The sequence below is a fragment of the Triticum dicoccoides genome, chromosome 2A, assembly GCF_002162155.2.
Source record: "Triticum dicoccoides isolate Atlit2015 ecotype Zavitan chromosome 2A, WEW_v2.0, whole genome shotgun sequence".
Taxonomy (NCBI): domain Eukaryota; kingdom Viridiplantae; phylum Streptophyta; class Magnoliopsida; order Poales; family Poaceae; genus Triticum; species Triticum dicoccoides.
In genome coordinates this window covers 68,491,504-68,509,082 of record NC_041382.1, presented here as the reverse complement: position 1 = coordinate 68,509,082, position 17,579 = coordinate 68,491,504, and positions in this window count along the sequence as shown.

Here is a 17,579-nt window from a genome sequence, read left to right as displayed (position 1 = left end):
AATGGATTGAGTTTTCCCCTTGAAGTAATCTTATCAGATTGAGTCTTTAAAGATTTGAGAACACTTGATGTATGTCTTGTCGTGCGTATCTGTGGTGACAATGGGATACCACGTGATTCACTTGATGTATGTTTTGGTGATCAACTTGCGGGTTCCGCCCATGAACCTATGCATAGGGGTTGGCACACGTTCATGATTCTCCGGTAGAACTTTGGGGCACTCTTTGAGGTTCTATGTGTTGGTTGAATAGATGAATCTAAGATTGTGTGACACATAACGTATAATCATACCCACGGATACTTGAGGTGACATTGGAGTATCTAGGTGACATTAGGATTTTGGTTGATTTGTGTCTTAAGGTGTCATTCTAGTACGAACTCTAGGGCTGTTTGGGATACTTATAGGAATAGCCCAACAGATTGATTGGAAAGAATAACTTTGAGGTGGTTTCGTACCTTACCATAATCTCTTCGTTCGTTCTCCGCTATTAGTGACTTTGGAGTGACTCTTTGTTGCATGTTGTGGGATAGTTATGTGATCCAATTATGATATTATTGTTGACGGAACTTGCACTAGCGAAAGTATGAACCCTAGGCCATGTTTCAACGCATTGCAATACGATTTACGCTCACTTTTATCATTAGTTACCTTGCTGTTTTTATATTTTCAGATTACAAAAACCTTTATCTACTATCCATATACCACTTGTATCACCATCTCTTCGCTGAACTAGTGCACCTATATAATTTACCATTGTATTGGGTGTGTTGGGGACACAAGAGACTCTTTGTTATTTGGTTGCAGGGTTGCTTGAGAGAGACCATCTTCATCCTACGCCTCCTACGGATTGATAAACCTTAGGTCATCCACTTGAGGGAAATTTGCTACTGTCCTACAAACCTCTGCACTTGGAGGCCCAAAAACGTCTACAAGAAGAAGGTTGTGTAGTAGACATCATCGAGACATGAAGATTCATATATTGGACGACTATATTCGGACACCGGAATGGTTCCGGTGGTTATCGGATATATACCGGAGTACCGGGGGGTTACTGGACCCCCCCCCCGAAGATTATTGGGCCTCATGGGACCAATTGGTGGAAGAGGAGAGGCGGCCAAGGGGCAGCCGTGCGCCACTCCCCTCCCAAGTCCAAATTGGACAAGGAAGGGGGGCGGCGCCCCCCCCCCTTTCCTTCCCCCCTCTTTCTCCTTCCCTCTCCTCTCCTACTCCAACATGGAAAGGGGGGAGTCCTACTCCCGGTGGGAGTAGGACTCCTCATGGGGCGCGCCAAGGGTGGCCGGCCCCCTCCCCCTCCTCCACTCCTTTATATATGGGGAGGTGGCACCCCCTAGAGACACAACAATTGATCCCTTGGATCTCTTAGCCGTGTGCGGTGCCCCCCTCCACCATAATCTACCTCAGTCATATTGTAGCGGTGCTTAGCCGAAGCCCTGCATCGGTAGAACATCATCATCGTCACCACGCCATCATGCTGACGGAACTCTCCCTCAAAGCTCGGCTGGATCAGAGTTAGAGGGACGTCATCGAGTTGAACGTGTGCAGAACTCGGAGGTGTCGTACGTTCGGTGCTTGATCGGTCGGATCGTGAAGACGTACGACTACATCAACCGCATTGTGCTAACGCTTCCGCTTTCGGTCTATGAGGGTATGTGGACACACTCTTCCCTCTCGTTGCTATGCAGCACCATGTTCTTGCGTGTGCGTAGGAAAATCTTGTAATTACTACGTTCCCCAACAGACTACTTGATAGTTTAGTGCACCATACTTTACGGCTTAGAACCGGGACTTCAAAAACGTTTTGAATGCCACAGAGCATATTAGATGTTCTAAGAGTTGAAATTGGTATTTCATACTCATGCCTGTGTCGAGAGGTATGAGACCTCTGATGGTACTTTGCCTACAAGATGGAGGAGAATAGCTCAACCAGTGAGCATGTGCTCAGATTGTCTAGGGAATACAATTGCTTGAATCAAGTGGGAGTTAATCTTCCAGATAAGATAGTAATTGACAAAGTTCTCTAGTCACTATCACCAAGATACTAGAACTTAGTGATGAACTATAATATGCAAGGGATGACGAAAGTAATTCCCAAGTTATTCGCGATGCTGAAATCGGCGAAGGTAGAAATCAAGAAATAGCATCAAGTCTTGATGGTTAACAAGACCACTAGTTTCAAGAAAATGGCAAAGGGAAAGAAAGAGGAACTTCAAAGAAGAATAGAAAGCAAGTTGCTGCTCCCATGAAGAAGCCCAAAGCTAGACCCAAGCCTGGAACTGAGTGTTTCTACTACAAAGGAAATGGTCACTGGAAGTGGAACTACCCTAGATACTTGGCGGATAAGAAGGATAGCAAAGTGAACAAAAGTATATTTGATATACATGTTATTGATGTGTACTTTACTAGTGTTTATAGCAACCCCTCAGTATTTGATAGTGGTTCAGTTGCTAAGAGTAGTAACTCGAAATAGGAGTTGCAAAATAAATAGAGACTAGTTAAGGGCGAGGTGATGATGTGAGTTGGAAGTGATTCCAACGTTGATTGATCACCATCGCACACTCCCTTTACCTTCGGGATTAGTGTTGAACCTAAAATAAATGTTATTTGGTGTTTGCGTTGAGCATAATATGATTGGATCATGTTTATTGCAATATGATTATTCATTTAAGTCAAAGAATAATTGTTATTCTGTTTACATGAATAAAACCTTCTGAGGTCATGCGCCCAAGGTGAATGGTTTATTGAATATCGATCATAGTGATACACATATTCATAATATTGATGCCAAAATATGCAAATTTGATAATCATAGTGCAACATATTTGTGGCACTGCCGTTTAGGTCATATTGGTGTAAAGTCCATGAAGAATCTCCATGTTGATGGGCTTTTGGAATCACTTGATTATGAATCACTTGATGCTTGCGAACCATGCCTCATGGACAAGATGACTAAGACTCCGTTCTCCGAAACAATGGAGCGAGCAATTGACTTATTGGAAATAATACATACTGATGTATGCGATCCGATGAGTGTTGAGGCTCGCGGCGGGTATCGTTATTCTCTGACCTTCACAGATGATTTGAGCAGATATGGGTATATCTACTTGATGAAACATAAGTCTGAAACATTTGAAAAGTTCAAAGAATTTCAGAGTGAAGTGGAAAATCATCGTAACAAGAAAATAAAGTTTCTATGATTTGATCGCGGAGGCGAATATTTGAGTTATGAGTTTGGTCTTCATTTGAAACAATGTGGAATAGTTTCGCAACTCACGCCACCTGGAATACCATAGCATAATGGTGTTTCCGAACGTCGTAACCGTACTTTATTAGATATGGTGCGATCTATGATGTCTCTTACCGATTTACCACTATCGTTTTGAGGTTATGCATTAGAGACAACTGCATTCATGTTAAATAGGGCACCATATAAAATTAGTTGAGATGACACCGTATGAACTGTGGTTTAGCAAGATACCTAAGCTGTCAGTTTTTAAAGTTTGGGGTTGCGATGCTTATGTGAAAATGTTTCAGCCTGATAAGCTCAAACTCAAATCGGAGAAGTGTGTCTTCATAGGATACCTAAAAGAAACTATTGGGTACACCTTTTATCACAGATCCGAAGGCAAGATCTTTGTTGCTAAGAGTAGATCCTTTCTAGAGAAGGAGTTTCTCTCGAAAGAAGTGAGTGGGAGGAAAGTAGAACTTGATGAGGTAATTGTACCTTCTCCCGAATTGGAAAGTAGTTCATCACAGAAATCAGTTCCCGTGATGCCTACACCAATTAGTGAGGAAGTTAATGATGATGATCATGAAAGTTCAGATCAAGTTACTGCCGAACCTCGTAGGTCAACCAGAGTACGTTCCGCACCAGAGTGGTATGGTAATCCTGTTCTAGCAGTCATGTTACTAGACCATGACGAACCTACGAACTATGAGGAAGCAATGATGAGCCCAGATTCCGTAAAATGGCTTGAGGCCATGAAATCTGAGATGGGATCCATGTATGGGAACAAAGTATGGACTTTGATTGACTTGGCCGATGATCGGTGAGTCATTGAGAATAAATGGATCTTCAAGAGGAAGACGGACGCTGATAGTAGTGTTACTATCTACAAAGCTCGAATTGTCGCAAAAATGTTTTCGACAAGTTCAAGGTGTTGACCACGATGAGATTTTCTCACTCATATCGATGCTTAAAAGTCTGTCCGAATCATGTTAGCAGTTGCCGCATTTTATGGAATCTGGCAAATGGATGTCAAAATTGCTTTCCTTAATGGATTTCTTAAAAAAGAATTGTATATGATACAACCAGAAGGTTTTGTCGATCCTAAAGGTGCTAACAAAGTGAGCAAGCTCCAGCGGTCCATCTATGGACTAGTGCAAGCATCTCGGAGTTGGAATATATGCTTTGCTAAAGTGATCAAAGCATATGGTTTTATACAGACTTGCGGTGAAGCCTGTATTTACAACAAAGTGAGTGGGAGCACTACAGCGTTTCTGATAAGTATATGTGAATGACATATTGTTGATCGGAAATAATGTAGAATTTTCTGGAAAGCATAAAGGAATGTCTCAAAGGAGTTTTTCAAAGAAAGACATCGGTGAAGCTACTTACATATTGAGCATCAAGATCTATAGAGATAGATCAAGACGCTTGATATATTTTCAATGACTACATACCTTGGCAAGTTTTTAAAGTAGTTCAAAATGGAACAGTCAAAGGAGTTCTTGCCTGTGTTGCAAGGTCTGAAGTTGAGTAAAGACTCAAAACCCGACCACGATAGAAAATAGAAAGAGAATGAAAAGTCATTCCCTATGCCTCAGTCATAGGTTCTACAAAGTATGCTATGCTATGTACCAGACCTATTGTGTACCTCACCATAAGTTTGGCAAGAGGGTACAATAGTGATCCAGGAGTGGATCACTGGACAACGGTCAAAAATATCCTTAGTGGAATAAGGAAATGTTTCTCGGTTATGCAGGTGACAAAGAGTTCGTCGTAAAGAGTTACGTTGATGCAAGCTTTGACACCGATCTGGATGACTCTAAGTCCCGATCTATATACATATTGTAAGTGGGAGCAATTAGCTAGAGTATTTCCGTGCAAAGCATTGTAGACATAGAAAATTTGCAAAATACATACGGCTCTAAATGTGGCAGACCCATTGACTAAAATTTCTCTCACAAGCAAAACATGATAACTCTTTGGGTGTTAATCACATAGCGATGTGAACTATATTATTGACTCTAGTAAACCCTTTGGGTGTCAATCACATGGAGATGTGAACTAACCACATAAAGATGTGAACTATTGGTGTTAAATCACATGACGATGTGAACTAGATTATTGACTCTAGTGCAAGTGGGAGACTGAAGGAAATATGCCCTAGAGGCAATAATAAAGTCGTTATTTATATTTCCTTATATCATGATAAATTTTTGTTATTCATGCTAGAATTGTATTAACCGGAAACTTAGTACATGTGTGAATACATAGACAAACAGAGTGTCCCTAGTATGCCTATACTTGACTAGCTCGTTAATCAAAGATGGTTAAGTTTCCTAGCCATGGACATGTATTATCATTTGATGAACAGGATCACATCATTAGAGAATGATGTGATGGACAAGCCCCGTTATCTTAGCATAATGATCGTTCAGTTTTATTGCTACTGATTTCTTCATGACTTATACATGTTCATATGACTATGAGATTATGCAACTCCCGAATACCGGAGGAACACCGTGTGTGCTATCAAATGTCACAACGTAAATGGGTGATTATAAAGATGATCTACAGGTGTCTCCAATGGTGTTTGTTGAGTTGGCATAGATCGAGATTAGGATTTGTCACTCCGTCTATCAGAGAGGTATCTCTGGGCCCTCTCGGTAATGTACATCACTATGAGCCTTGCAAGCATTGTGACTAATGAGTTAGTAGCGGGATGATGCATTACGGAACTAGAAAAGAGACTTTTCGGTAACGAGATTGAATTGGTATGATGATATCGACAATCGAATCTCGGGCAAGTAACATACCGATGAGAAAGGGAACAACGTAGGTTATTATGCGGTTTGACCGATAAAGATCTTCATAGAATATGTAGGAGCCAATATGAGCATCCAGGTTCCGCTATTGGTTATTGACTGGATATGTGTCTCGGTCATGTCTACATAGTCCTCGAACCCATAGGGTCCGCACGCTTAACGTTCGATGACGATTTGTATTATGAGTTATGTGATTTAATGTACCGAAGGTTGTTCAGAGTGCCGGATGAGATCACCTACATGACGAGGAGTCTTGAAATGGTTGAGACGTAAATATCGATATATTGGAAGGCTATATTCCGACATCGGAAAGGTTTCGAGTGATTCGGGTATTTTTCGGAGTACCGGAGAGTTACGGGAATTCACCGGGGAAGTAATGGGCCTTAATGGGCCATACGGGAAAGGAGAGAAGGGCCTCAAGGGGTGGCTGCGCGCCCCCATGGGCTGGTCCAAATTGGACTATGGAGGGGGCGGCGCCCCCCACTTTCCTTCTCTCCCTCTTCCCCTTCCTTCTTCTCCTACTCCAACTAGGGAAGGGGGAAATCTACTCCTAATAGGAGTAGGAATCCCCCTTGGGGCGCGCCATAGAGAGGGCCGGCCCTCCCCTCCTCCACTCCTTTATATACGGGGGAGGGGGCACTCCATAGACACACAAGTTGATCATTGATCCCTTGGTCGTGTGCAGTGCCCCCCTCCACCATAATCCACCTCGGTCATATCGTCATAGTGCTTAGGCGAAGCCCTGCGCCGGTAGCTTCATCATCACCGTCATCACGCCGTCGTGCTGACAAAGCTCTCCCTCGACACTTAGCTGGATCGAGAGTTCGTGGGACATCACCGAGCCGAACATGTGTAGATCATGGAGGTGCCGTATGATACGTCTCCAAGGTATCTATGATTTTTTATTGCTCCATGCTATATTATCTACTGTTTTGAATGTTTATGGGCTTTATTATACACTTTTATATCATTTTTGGGACTAACCTATTAACCAGAGCCCAGTGCCAGTTTATGTTTTTACCCTGTTTTAGGGTTTCAAAGAAAAGGAAAATCAAACGGAGTCCAATTGACCTGAAACTTCACGGAACTCATTTTTGGAAGCAAAGAAGCCAAGAAGACTTGGAGTGCACGTCGGGGGATCTGCGAGGAGGTCACGAGGTAGGGGGGGCGCGCCCTCCACCCTCGTGAGCCCCTCGTGGCCCCCCTGACGTACTTCTTCCACCTATATATCTCCATATACCCTAAAAACATCTGTGAGCACAATAGATCGGGAGTTCCGCCGCCAGAAGCCCCCATAGCCACCGAAAACCAATCTAGACCTGTTCCGGCACCCTACCGGAGGGGGCAATCCCTCTCCGGTGGCCATCTTCATCATCCCGGTGCTCTCCATGACGAGGAGGGAGTAGTTCTCCCTCGGGGCTGAGGGTATGTACCAGTAGCTATGTGTTTGATCTCTCTCTCTCTCTCTCTCTCTCTCTCGTGTTCTTGATTTGGCATGATCTTGATGTATCGCGAGCTTTGCTATTATAGTTGGATCCTATGTTTCTCCTCCCCCTCTTCTCTCTTGTAATGAATTGAGTTTCCCCTTTGAAGTAATCTTATCGGATTGAGTCTTTAAAGATTTGAGAACACTTGATGTATGTCTTGCATGGGATACCCGTGGTGACAATGGGGTATTCTATTGATCCACTTGATGTATCTTTTGGTGATCAACTTGCGGGTTCCGCCCATGAACCTATGCATAAGGGTTGGCACATGTTTTCGTCGCGATTCTCCGGTATAAACTTTGGGGCACTCTTTGAGGTCCTTTGTGTTGGTTGAATAGATGAATCTGAGATTGTGTGATGCATATCGTATAATCATACCCACGGATACTTGAGGTGACATTGGAGTATCTAGGTGACATTAGGGTTTTGGTTGATTTGTGCCTTAAGGTGTTATTCTAGTACGAACTCTAGGGCTATTTGTGACACTTATAGGAATAGCCCAACGGATTGATTGGAAAGAATAACTTTGAGGTGGTTTCGTACCCTACCATAATCTCTTCGTTCGTTCTCCGATATTAGTGACTTTGGATTGACTCTTTGTTGAATGTTGAGGGATAGTTATGTGATCCAATTATGTTAGTATCGTTGAGGGAACTTACACTAGCGAAAGTATGAACCCTAGGCCTTATTTCCTAGCATTGCAATACCATTTACGCTCACTTTTATCATTAGTTACCTTGCTGTTTTTATATTTTCAGACTACAAAAACCTTTATCTACTATCCATATTGCACTTGTATCATCATCTCTTCGCCGAACTAGTGCACCTATACAATTTACCATTGTATTGGGTGTGTTGGGGACACAAGAGACTCTTTGTTATTTGGTTGCAGGGTTGCTTGAGAGAGACCATCTTCATCCTACGCCTCCTACGAATTGATAAACCTTAGGTCATCCACTTGAGGGAAATTTTCTACTGTCCTACAAACCTCTGCACTTGGAGGCCCAACAACGTCTACAAGAAGAAGGTTGTGTACTATACATCAAGCTCTTTTCTGGCATCGTTGCCGGGGAGGTGAGTGCTTGAAGGTATATCTTTAGATCTTGTAATCGAATCTTTTTGTTTCTTGTTTTATCACTAGTTTAGTCTATAAAAGAAAACTATAAAAAATGGAATTGAGTTTGTCTCATACGCTTCATCTTTTTAATATCTTTCGTGAGTATGATGGAAAGGAAAATTGTGCCAAAGTGTTAGAAGAAGAATGCATTAAAATGTTTGGCACTAAATATTTGAATGATGAGCATGATTGTAATGTTGTTTTTATGAATTCCTTGAATATCCATGATGCTAATGATATGCAAAGCCACAAGCTTGGGGAAGCTATGTTTGATGAAGATGATATTTTTTGTCCCCCAAGTTTTGATGAGCAAATTTATTATGATGAAAGCCTGCCTCCTATCTATGATGATTATTGTGATGACACGTATGCTTTAAAGAATAATGATAACCATGAAACTTGTCATCTTGATCTTAATTTTCAATCACATGATAGTTATTTTGTTGAGTTTGCTCCCACTATTATTCATGAGAAGAATTTCGCTTATGTGGAGAGTAATAAAAATTCCATGCTTGTAGATCATGAAAAGAATGCTTTAGGTGCTGGTTATATTGTTTAATTCATTCATGATGCTATTGAAAATTATTATGAGGGAGGAATATTTGCTTGTAGGAATTGCAATAATATCAAGTTTCCTCTCTATGTGCTTAAAATCTTGAAGTTATGCTTGTTTTGCTTTCCTATGCTAGTTGATTATTGTTCCCATAAATTGTTTGCTCACAAAATCCCTATGCATAGGAAGTATGTTAGACTTAAATGTGCTAGTCATATTATTCATGATGCTCTCTTTATGTTTCAATTCTTATCCTTTATGTGAGCATCATTGAAATCATCATGCCTAGCTAGGGGCGTTAAACGATAGCGCTTGTTGGGAGGCAACCCAACTTTATTTTTGTTCCTTGATTTTTGTTCCTGTTTAGTAATAAATAATTCATCTAGCCTATTTTTATATGTGGTTTTATTGTTTTAAATAGTGTTTGTGCCAAGTAGAACCTTTGGGAAGACTCGGGGAAAGTCTTGTTGATCATGCTGTAAAAAAACAGAAACTTTAGCGCTCACGAGAATTGCTGCCATGTTTATTTGGAAAGTTATATTTAGTTAATTATTTTTTCATATGATAAATAGATAAATTCCTCAGGTCCATAAATTTATTTGAGAATTTTATGAGTTCCAGAAGTATACGTTTGATCCAGATTACTACAGACTGTTCTGTTTTTGACAGATTCTGTTTTTCGTGTGTTGTTTGCTTATTTTGATGAACCTATGGCTAGTAAAATAGTTTATAAACCATAGAGAAGTTGGAATACAGTAGGTTTAACACAAATATAAATAAATAATGAGTTCATTACAGTACCTTGAAGGGATGTTTTGTTTTCTTTCACTAACGGAGCTCACGGGTTTTCTACTTTAAGTTTTGTGTTGTGAAGTTTTCAAGTTTTGGGTAAGGATTCGATGGACTATGGAATAAGAGTGGCAAGAGACTAAGCTTGGGGATTCCCAAGGCACACCAAGGTAATATTCAAGGACAACCAAGAGCCTAAGCTTGGGGATGCCCCGGAAGGCATCCCCTCTTTCGTCTTCGTTCATCGGTAACTTTACTTGGAGCTATATTCTTATTCGCTACATGATATGTGTTTTGCTTGGAGCGTCAATTTATTTTGTTAGTATTTGCTTGCTGTTAATGTTTTGCATCTTTTATTTCAATAAAAGTGGCATTGATAGCCTTTATTATGCCTATGTTACAAGTATACATGTTGCTGTTTGAAAACAGAAAGTTTCCGCTGTTGCAATAATTCCCTAGAAAATTAAGAATGTGATAAAATGTTTAAACCTTTTGCATATTAAGCTCTGATAAATTTACTACAGTGGGAATTTTCTTTCATAATTTTTGGAGCTAGGGAAGTATGTATGTTGCAGCATTCTTTACAGACTATCCTGTTTAGGCAGATTGCTGTTATGTTTGCATTGTTTGTATATGTTTGCTTCTTTAATGATTCTATTTGAGGATAGGACTATTAAATATGAAGAGGCATTTAGTATGCAATATTGAACAATAATTTTAGTGATTTACTACAGTAGAGTATGATAAGGTTTTGGCAATGGTTTATACTAACTTATCTCACGAGTCCTTGTTGAGTTTTGTGTGGATGAATCTTTTGAGATTTAGGGAGACCGTGATATGAGAGGAATTAAGGAGACACAAAAGCTCAAGCTTGGGGATGCCCAAGGAATCCCAAGATAATATTTCAAGAAGTCTCAAGCATCTAAGCTTGGGGATGCCCCGGTTGGCATCCCACCTTTCTTCTTCAACAACTATCGGTTAGTATCGGTTGATCCTAAGTTTTTGCTTCTTCACATGATCTTTGCCATTCTAAGAATGTCATTTTATTTTGCTTTGCTTTCTGTTTGAATAAAATACCAAGACCAGAAATTCTTAAATGTTAGAGAGTCTTCACATAGTTGCATAATTATTCAACTACTCATTGATCTTCACTTATATCTTTCGAAGTAGTTTGTCGTTTGCTCTAGTGCTTCACTTATATCTTTTAGAGCATGGTGGTAGTTTTATTTTGAAGAAATAGATGAACTCTCATGCTTCACTTAGATTATTTTGAGAGCATTAATAGCATGGTAATTTGCTTAAAATCCTAATATGCTAGGTATTCAAGATTAGTAAAACTTTCTTATGAGTGTGTTGAATACTAAGAGAAGTTTGATACTTGATGATTGTTTTGAGATATGAGGATGGTAATATTAGAGTCATGCTAGTTGAGTAGTTGTCAATTTGAGAAATACTTGTGTTGAAGTTTGTGATTCCCGTAGCATGCACGTATGGAGAACCGTTATGTGATGAAGTCGGAGCATGATTTATTTATTGATTGCCTTCCATATGAGTGGCGGTCGGGGATGAGCGATGGTCCTTTGCTACCAATCTATCCCCCTAGGAGCATGCGCGTAGTACTTTGTTTCGATAACTAATAGATTTTTGCAATAAGTATGTGAGTTCTTTATGACTAATGTTGAGTCCATGGATTATACGCACTCTCACCCTTCCACCATTGCTAGCCTCTCTAGTACCGCGCAACTTTCGCCGGTACCATAAACACACCATATACCTTCCTCAAAACAGCCACCATACCTGCCTATTATGGCATTTCCATAGCCATTCCGAGATATATTGCCATGCAACTTTCCACCGTTCCATTTATTATGACACACTCCATCATTGTCACATTGCTTAGCATGATCATGAAGTTGACATAGTATTTGTGGCAAAGCCACTGTTCATAATTCTTTCATACTTGTCACTCATGAGTCATTGCATATCATGGTACACCGCCGGAGGCATTCATATAGAGTCATATCTTGGTCTAAGTATTGAGTTGTAAGTAAAAAGAAGTGTGATGATCATCATTATTAGAGCATTGTCCCAGTGAGGAAAGGATGATGGAGACTATGATTCCCCCACAAGTCGGGATGAGACTCCAGACGAAAATAAATAAAAGAGGCCAAAGAAGCCCAAATAAAAAAAGAGAAAAGAGTCCATAAAAAAAGAAGGGAAGAGGCCCAAATAAAAAAATAAAAAAATGAGAGAAAAAGAGAGAAGGGGCAATGCTACTATCCTTTTACCATACTTGTGCTTCAAAGTAGCACCATGATCTTCATGATAGAGAGTCTCCTATGTTGTCACTTTCATATACTAGTGGGAATCTTTCATTATAGAACTTGGCTTGTATATTCCAATGATGGGCTTCCTCAAAATGCCCTAGGTCTTCGTGAGCAAGCAAGTTGGATGCACACCCACTAGTTTCTTTTGTTGAGCTTTCATACACTTATAGCTCTAGTGCATCCGTTGCATGGCAATCCCTACTCACTCACATTGATATCTATTGATGGGCATCTCCATAGCCCATTGATACTCCTAGTTGTTGTGAGACTATCTTCTCCTTTTTGTCTTCTCCACAACCACCATTCTATTCCACCTATAGTGATATGTCCATGGCTCACGCTCATGTATTGCGTGAAAATTGAAAAAGTTTGAGAACATTAGAAGTATGAAACAATTGCTTGGCTTGTCATCGGGGTTGTGCATGATTTAAATATTTTGTGTGGTGAAGATGGAGCATAGCCAGACTATATGATCTTGTAGGGATAGCTTTCTTTGGCCATGTTATTTTGAGAAGACATGATTGCTTACTTAGTATGCTTGAAGTATTATCATTTTTATGTCAATATGAACTTTTGTCTTGAATCTTATGGATCTGAATATTCATACCACAATTAAGAAGAATTACATTGAAATTATGCCAACTAGCATTCCACATCCAAAATTATTTCTTTTATCATTTACCTACTCGAGGACGAGCATGAATTAAGCTTGGGGATGTTGATACGTCTCCAACGTATCTATAATTTTTGATTGCTCCATGCTATATTATCTACTGTTTTGAATGTTTATGGGCTTTATTATACACTTTTATATCATTTTTGGGACTAACCTATTAACCTAGAGCCCAGTGCCAGTTTCTGTTTTTACCCTGTTTTAGGGTTTCGAAGAAAAGGAAAATCAAACGGAGTCCAATTGACCTGAAACTTCATGGAACTCATTTTTGGAAGGAAAGAAGCCCAGAAGACTTGGAGTGCACGTCGGGGGATCTGCGAGGAGGTCACAAGGCAGGGGACACGCTCACCCCCTGGGCACGCCCTCCACCCTCATGAGCCCCTCGTGGCCCCCCTGATGTACTTCTTCTGCCTACATATCTCCATATACCCTAAAAACATCCGTGAGCATAATAGATCAGGAGTTCCGCCGCCGGAAGCCTCCGTAGCCACCGAAAACCAATCTAGACCCGTTCCGGCACCCTGCCGGAGGGGGCAATCCCTCTCTGGTGGCCATCTTCATCATCCCGGTGCTCTCCATGACGAGGAGGGAGTAGTTCTCCCTCGGGGCTGAGGGTATGTACCAGTAGCTATGTGTTTGATCTCTCTCTCTCTCTCGTGTTCTTGATTTGCCACGATCTTGATGTATCGCGAGTTTTGCTACTATAGTTGGATCCTATGTTTCTCCTCCCCCTCTTCTCTATTGTAATGAATTGAGTTTCCCCTTTGAAGTAATCTTATCGGATTGAGTCTTTAAAGATTTGAGAACAATTGATGTATGTCTTGCGTGGGATACCCGTGGTGACAATGGGGTATTGTATTGATCCACTTGATGTATGTTTTGGTGATCAACTTGCGGGTTCCGCCCATGAACCTATGCATAAGGGTTGGCACACATTTTCGTCGTGATTCTCTGGTAGAAACTTTGGGGCACTCTTTGAGGTCCTTTGTGTTGGTTGAATAGATGAATCTGAGATTGTGTGATGCATATCGTATAATCATACCCGCGGATACTTGAGGTGACATTGGAGTATCTAGGTGACATTAGGGTTTTGGTTGATTTGCGTCTTAAGGTGTTATTCTAGTACGAACTCTAGGGTTGTTTGTGACACTTATAGGAATAGCCAAACGGAATGATTGGAAAGAATAACTTTGAGGTGGTTTCGTACCCTACCATAATCTCTTCGTTCGTTCTCCGCTATTAGTGACTTTGGAGTGACTCTTTGTTGCATGTTGAGGGATAGTTATGTGATCCAATTATGTTAGTATCGTTGAGGGAACTTACACTAGCGAAAGTATGAACCCTAGGCCTTATTTCCTAGCATTGCAATACCGTTTACGCTCACTTTTATCATTAGTTACCTTGCTTTTTTATATTTTCAGATTACAAAAACCTTTATCTACTATCCATATTGCACTTGTATCACCATCTCTTCGCCGAACTAGTGCATCTATACAATTTACCATTGTATTGGGTGTGTTGGGGACACAAGAGACTCTTTGTTATTTGGTTGCAGGGTTGCTTGAGAAAGACCATCTTCATCCTATGCCTCCTACGGATTGATAAACCTTAGGTCATCCACTTGAGGGAAATTTGCTACTGTCCTACAAACCTCTGCACTTGGAGGCCCAACAATGTCTACAAGAAGAAGGTTGTGTAGTAGACATCACCGTACTTTCGGTACTAGGATCGCTCGGATCGTGAAGACGTATGACTACATCAACCGCATTGTCATAACACTTCCGCTTATGGTCTACGAGGGTACGTGGATGACACTCTTCCCTTCTCGTTGCTATGCATCACCATGATAGATCTTGCGTGTATGTAAGATTTTTTTGAAATTATTGCGTTCCCCAGCAGAAGCTACATTTCAAGGCCCAAAAGACATGGCCGAAGACGACCAAAGACCTTGGCCATGACTGCACTCATGCAGCGACTCCCGTAAGTTTTCTGATAACCTTATTTTATAAGTCGAAGGAGCATACTAAGCTCTCCATTCTCCCCATAGGGCCGGACGAAGAAGGCGGAGCGGATTCACTGTCTGGCTCCGCTACCCGAAGACCCAACTATTCCTTTGTTGACGAGGATGCTGGTCCCGACACCGTATTGCTACCTCTTGAGCATGCGTTGGTTTTCCCTTGAAGAGGAAAGGGTGATGCAGCAAAGTACCGTAAGTATTTCCCTTAGTTTTTGAGAACCAAGGTATCAATCAAGTAGGAGACTACACGCAAGTCCCCTAGTACCTACACAAACAAACAAGAACCTCGCAACAAACGTGATAAAGGGGTTGTCAATCCCTTCACGGTCACTTACGAAAGTGAGATCTGATAGAGATAATAAGATAAATATTTTTGGTATTTTCATGGTATAGATTAGAAAATAAATATTGCAAAATAAATAGTAAACTAAAATTGTAGATTGGAAACTTATATGATGTAAAGTAGGCCCGGGGGCCATAGGTTTCACTAGTGGCTTCTCTCAAGATAGCATGTATTACGGTGGGTGAACAAATTACTACCGAGCAATTAATAGAAAAGCACCTAGTTATGATGATATCTAAGGCAATGATCATGAATATAGGCATCACGTCTATGACAAGTAGACCAAAACGATTCTACATCTACTACTATTACTCCACACATCGACCGCTATCCAGCATGCATCTAGAGTATTAAGTTCATAAGAACAGAGTAATGCATTAGGCAAAATGACATGATGTAGAGGGATAAACTCAAGCAATATGATATAAACCCCATCTTTTTATCCTTGATGGCAACCATACAATACGTGTCGTTTCCCTTTCTGTCACTGGGATCGAGCACTGCAAGATTGAACCCAAAGCTAAGCACTTCTCCCATTGCAAGAAAGATCAATCTAGTAGGCCAAACTAAACCGATAATTCGAAGAGACTTGCAAAGATATCAAATCATGCATATAAGAATTCATAGAAGAATCAAATAATATTCATAGATAATCAAGTTTATAAACCCACAATTCATCGGATCTCGACAAACACACCGCAAAAAGAGTTACATCGAGTAGATCTCCAAGAAGATCGAGGAGAACTTTGTATTGAGATCCAAAGAGAGAGAAGAAGCCATCTAGCTAATGACTATGGACCCGAAGGTCTGTGGTAAACTACTCACACATCATCGGAGAGGCTATGGTGTTGATGTAGAAGCCCTCTGTGATCGAATCCCCCTCCAGCAGATCGCCGGAAAAGGCTCCAAGATGGGATCTCATGGGTACAGAAGGTTGCGGCGGTGGAAAAGGGGTTTCGTGGCTCTCCTCGAAGGTTTCAGGGTATAGGAGTATATATAGGCGAAAGAAGTAGGTCGGTGGAGCTGCGAGGGGCCCACGAGGGTGGGGGCGCGCTTGGCCCCCCTGGGCACGCCCTCCTACCTTGTGGCCGCCTCGCTACTTCCTTGGCGTCCACTCCAAATCTCCTGGACCACGTTTGTTCCAAAAACGATCCTCGCGAAGGTTTCATTCCGTTTGGATTCCGTTTGATATTCCTTTTCTGCGAAACACTAAAATAGGCAAAAAACAACAATTTGCACTGGGCTTTCGGTTAATAGGTTATTCCCAAAAATAATATAAAAATGTATAATAAAGCCCATTAAACATCCAAAACAGATAATATAATAGCATGGAACAATAAAAAATTATAGATATGTTGGAGACATATCACGTATCAGGCGCTGGAAAATAAGGTCAAGAAGAAGAGCAAGGAGGCCAAGGGTGGCCTCCGCCGTAAAGGCGCTTCAGACGTAGTGTCCAAAGACACCGAAACTCTCTCCTCTCATGACGAAGATGAAGAGGAGGAGGAAGAAAGCAATTCCCCCTTAAGGGGAGAAAGAAGAAGAGGGCAGCTTCCGTGGATCTAGATGCGGAAACGTCCAAGAAAGGGAAAACCTCCCATATGGATGATTCCGAGAGGGACGCCGATGACATCCACGGGTGGTGCCCCAGGCCGAAGCCCCTGGCCGGATCGTAAGTATTCCAAGGTACTGTATATATATCCGGCTTTTCGCCTTGTTGTTGTAACACGTTGAATTGCCCGTTGCAGTCCGGCTCGTCACCTCCCCCAACAATCCTCATCTTCCGGGAACTTGTTGGGTCCGAACATGATGGAGAGCGAGCCACCTCCGCCAGCTCCCCCCCCCACTGCTACGGATAACACTGAGGTGTTCTCCCGAAGGACCCTTCCGGGATAGGGAGAAGTGCGGGAGGCTGATACGTCTCCAACGTATCTATAATTTTTGATTGCTCCATGATATATTATCTACTGTTTTGGACATTATTGGGCTTTATTTTCCACTTTTATATTATTTTTGGGACTAACCTATTAACCGGAGGCCCAGCCCAGAATTGATGTTTTTTTTGCCTATTTTAGGGTTTCGAAGAAAAAGAACATTAAACAGAGTCCAAATGGAATGAAACCTTCAGGAACATGATTTTCTCACCGAACATGATCCAGGAGACTTGGACCCTACGTCAAGAAACAAAGGAGGAGGCCACGAGG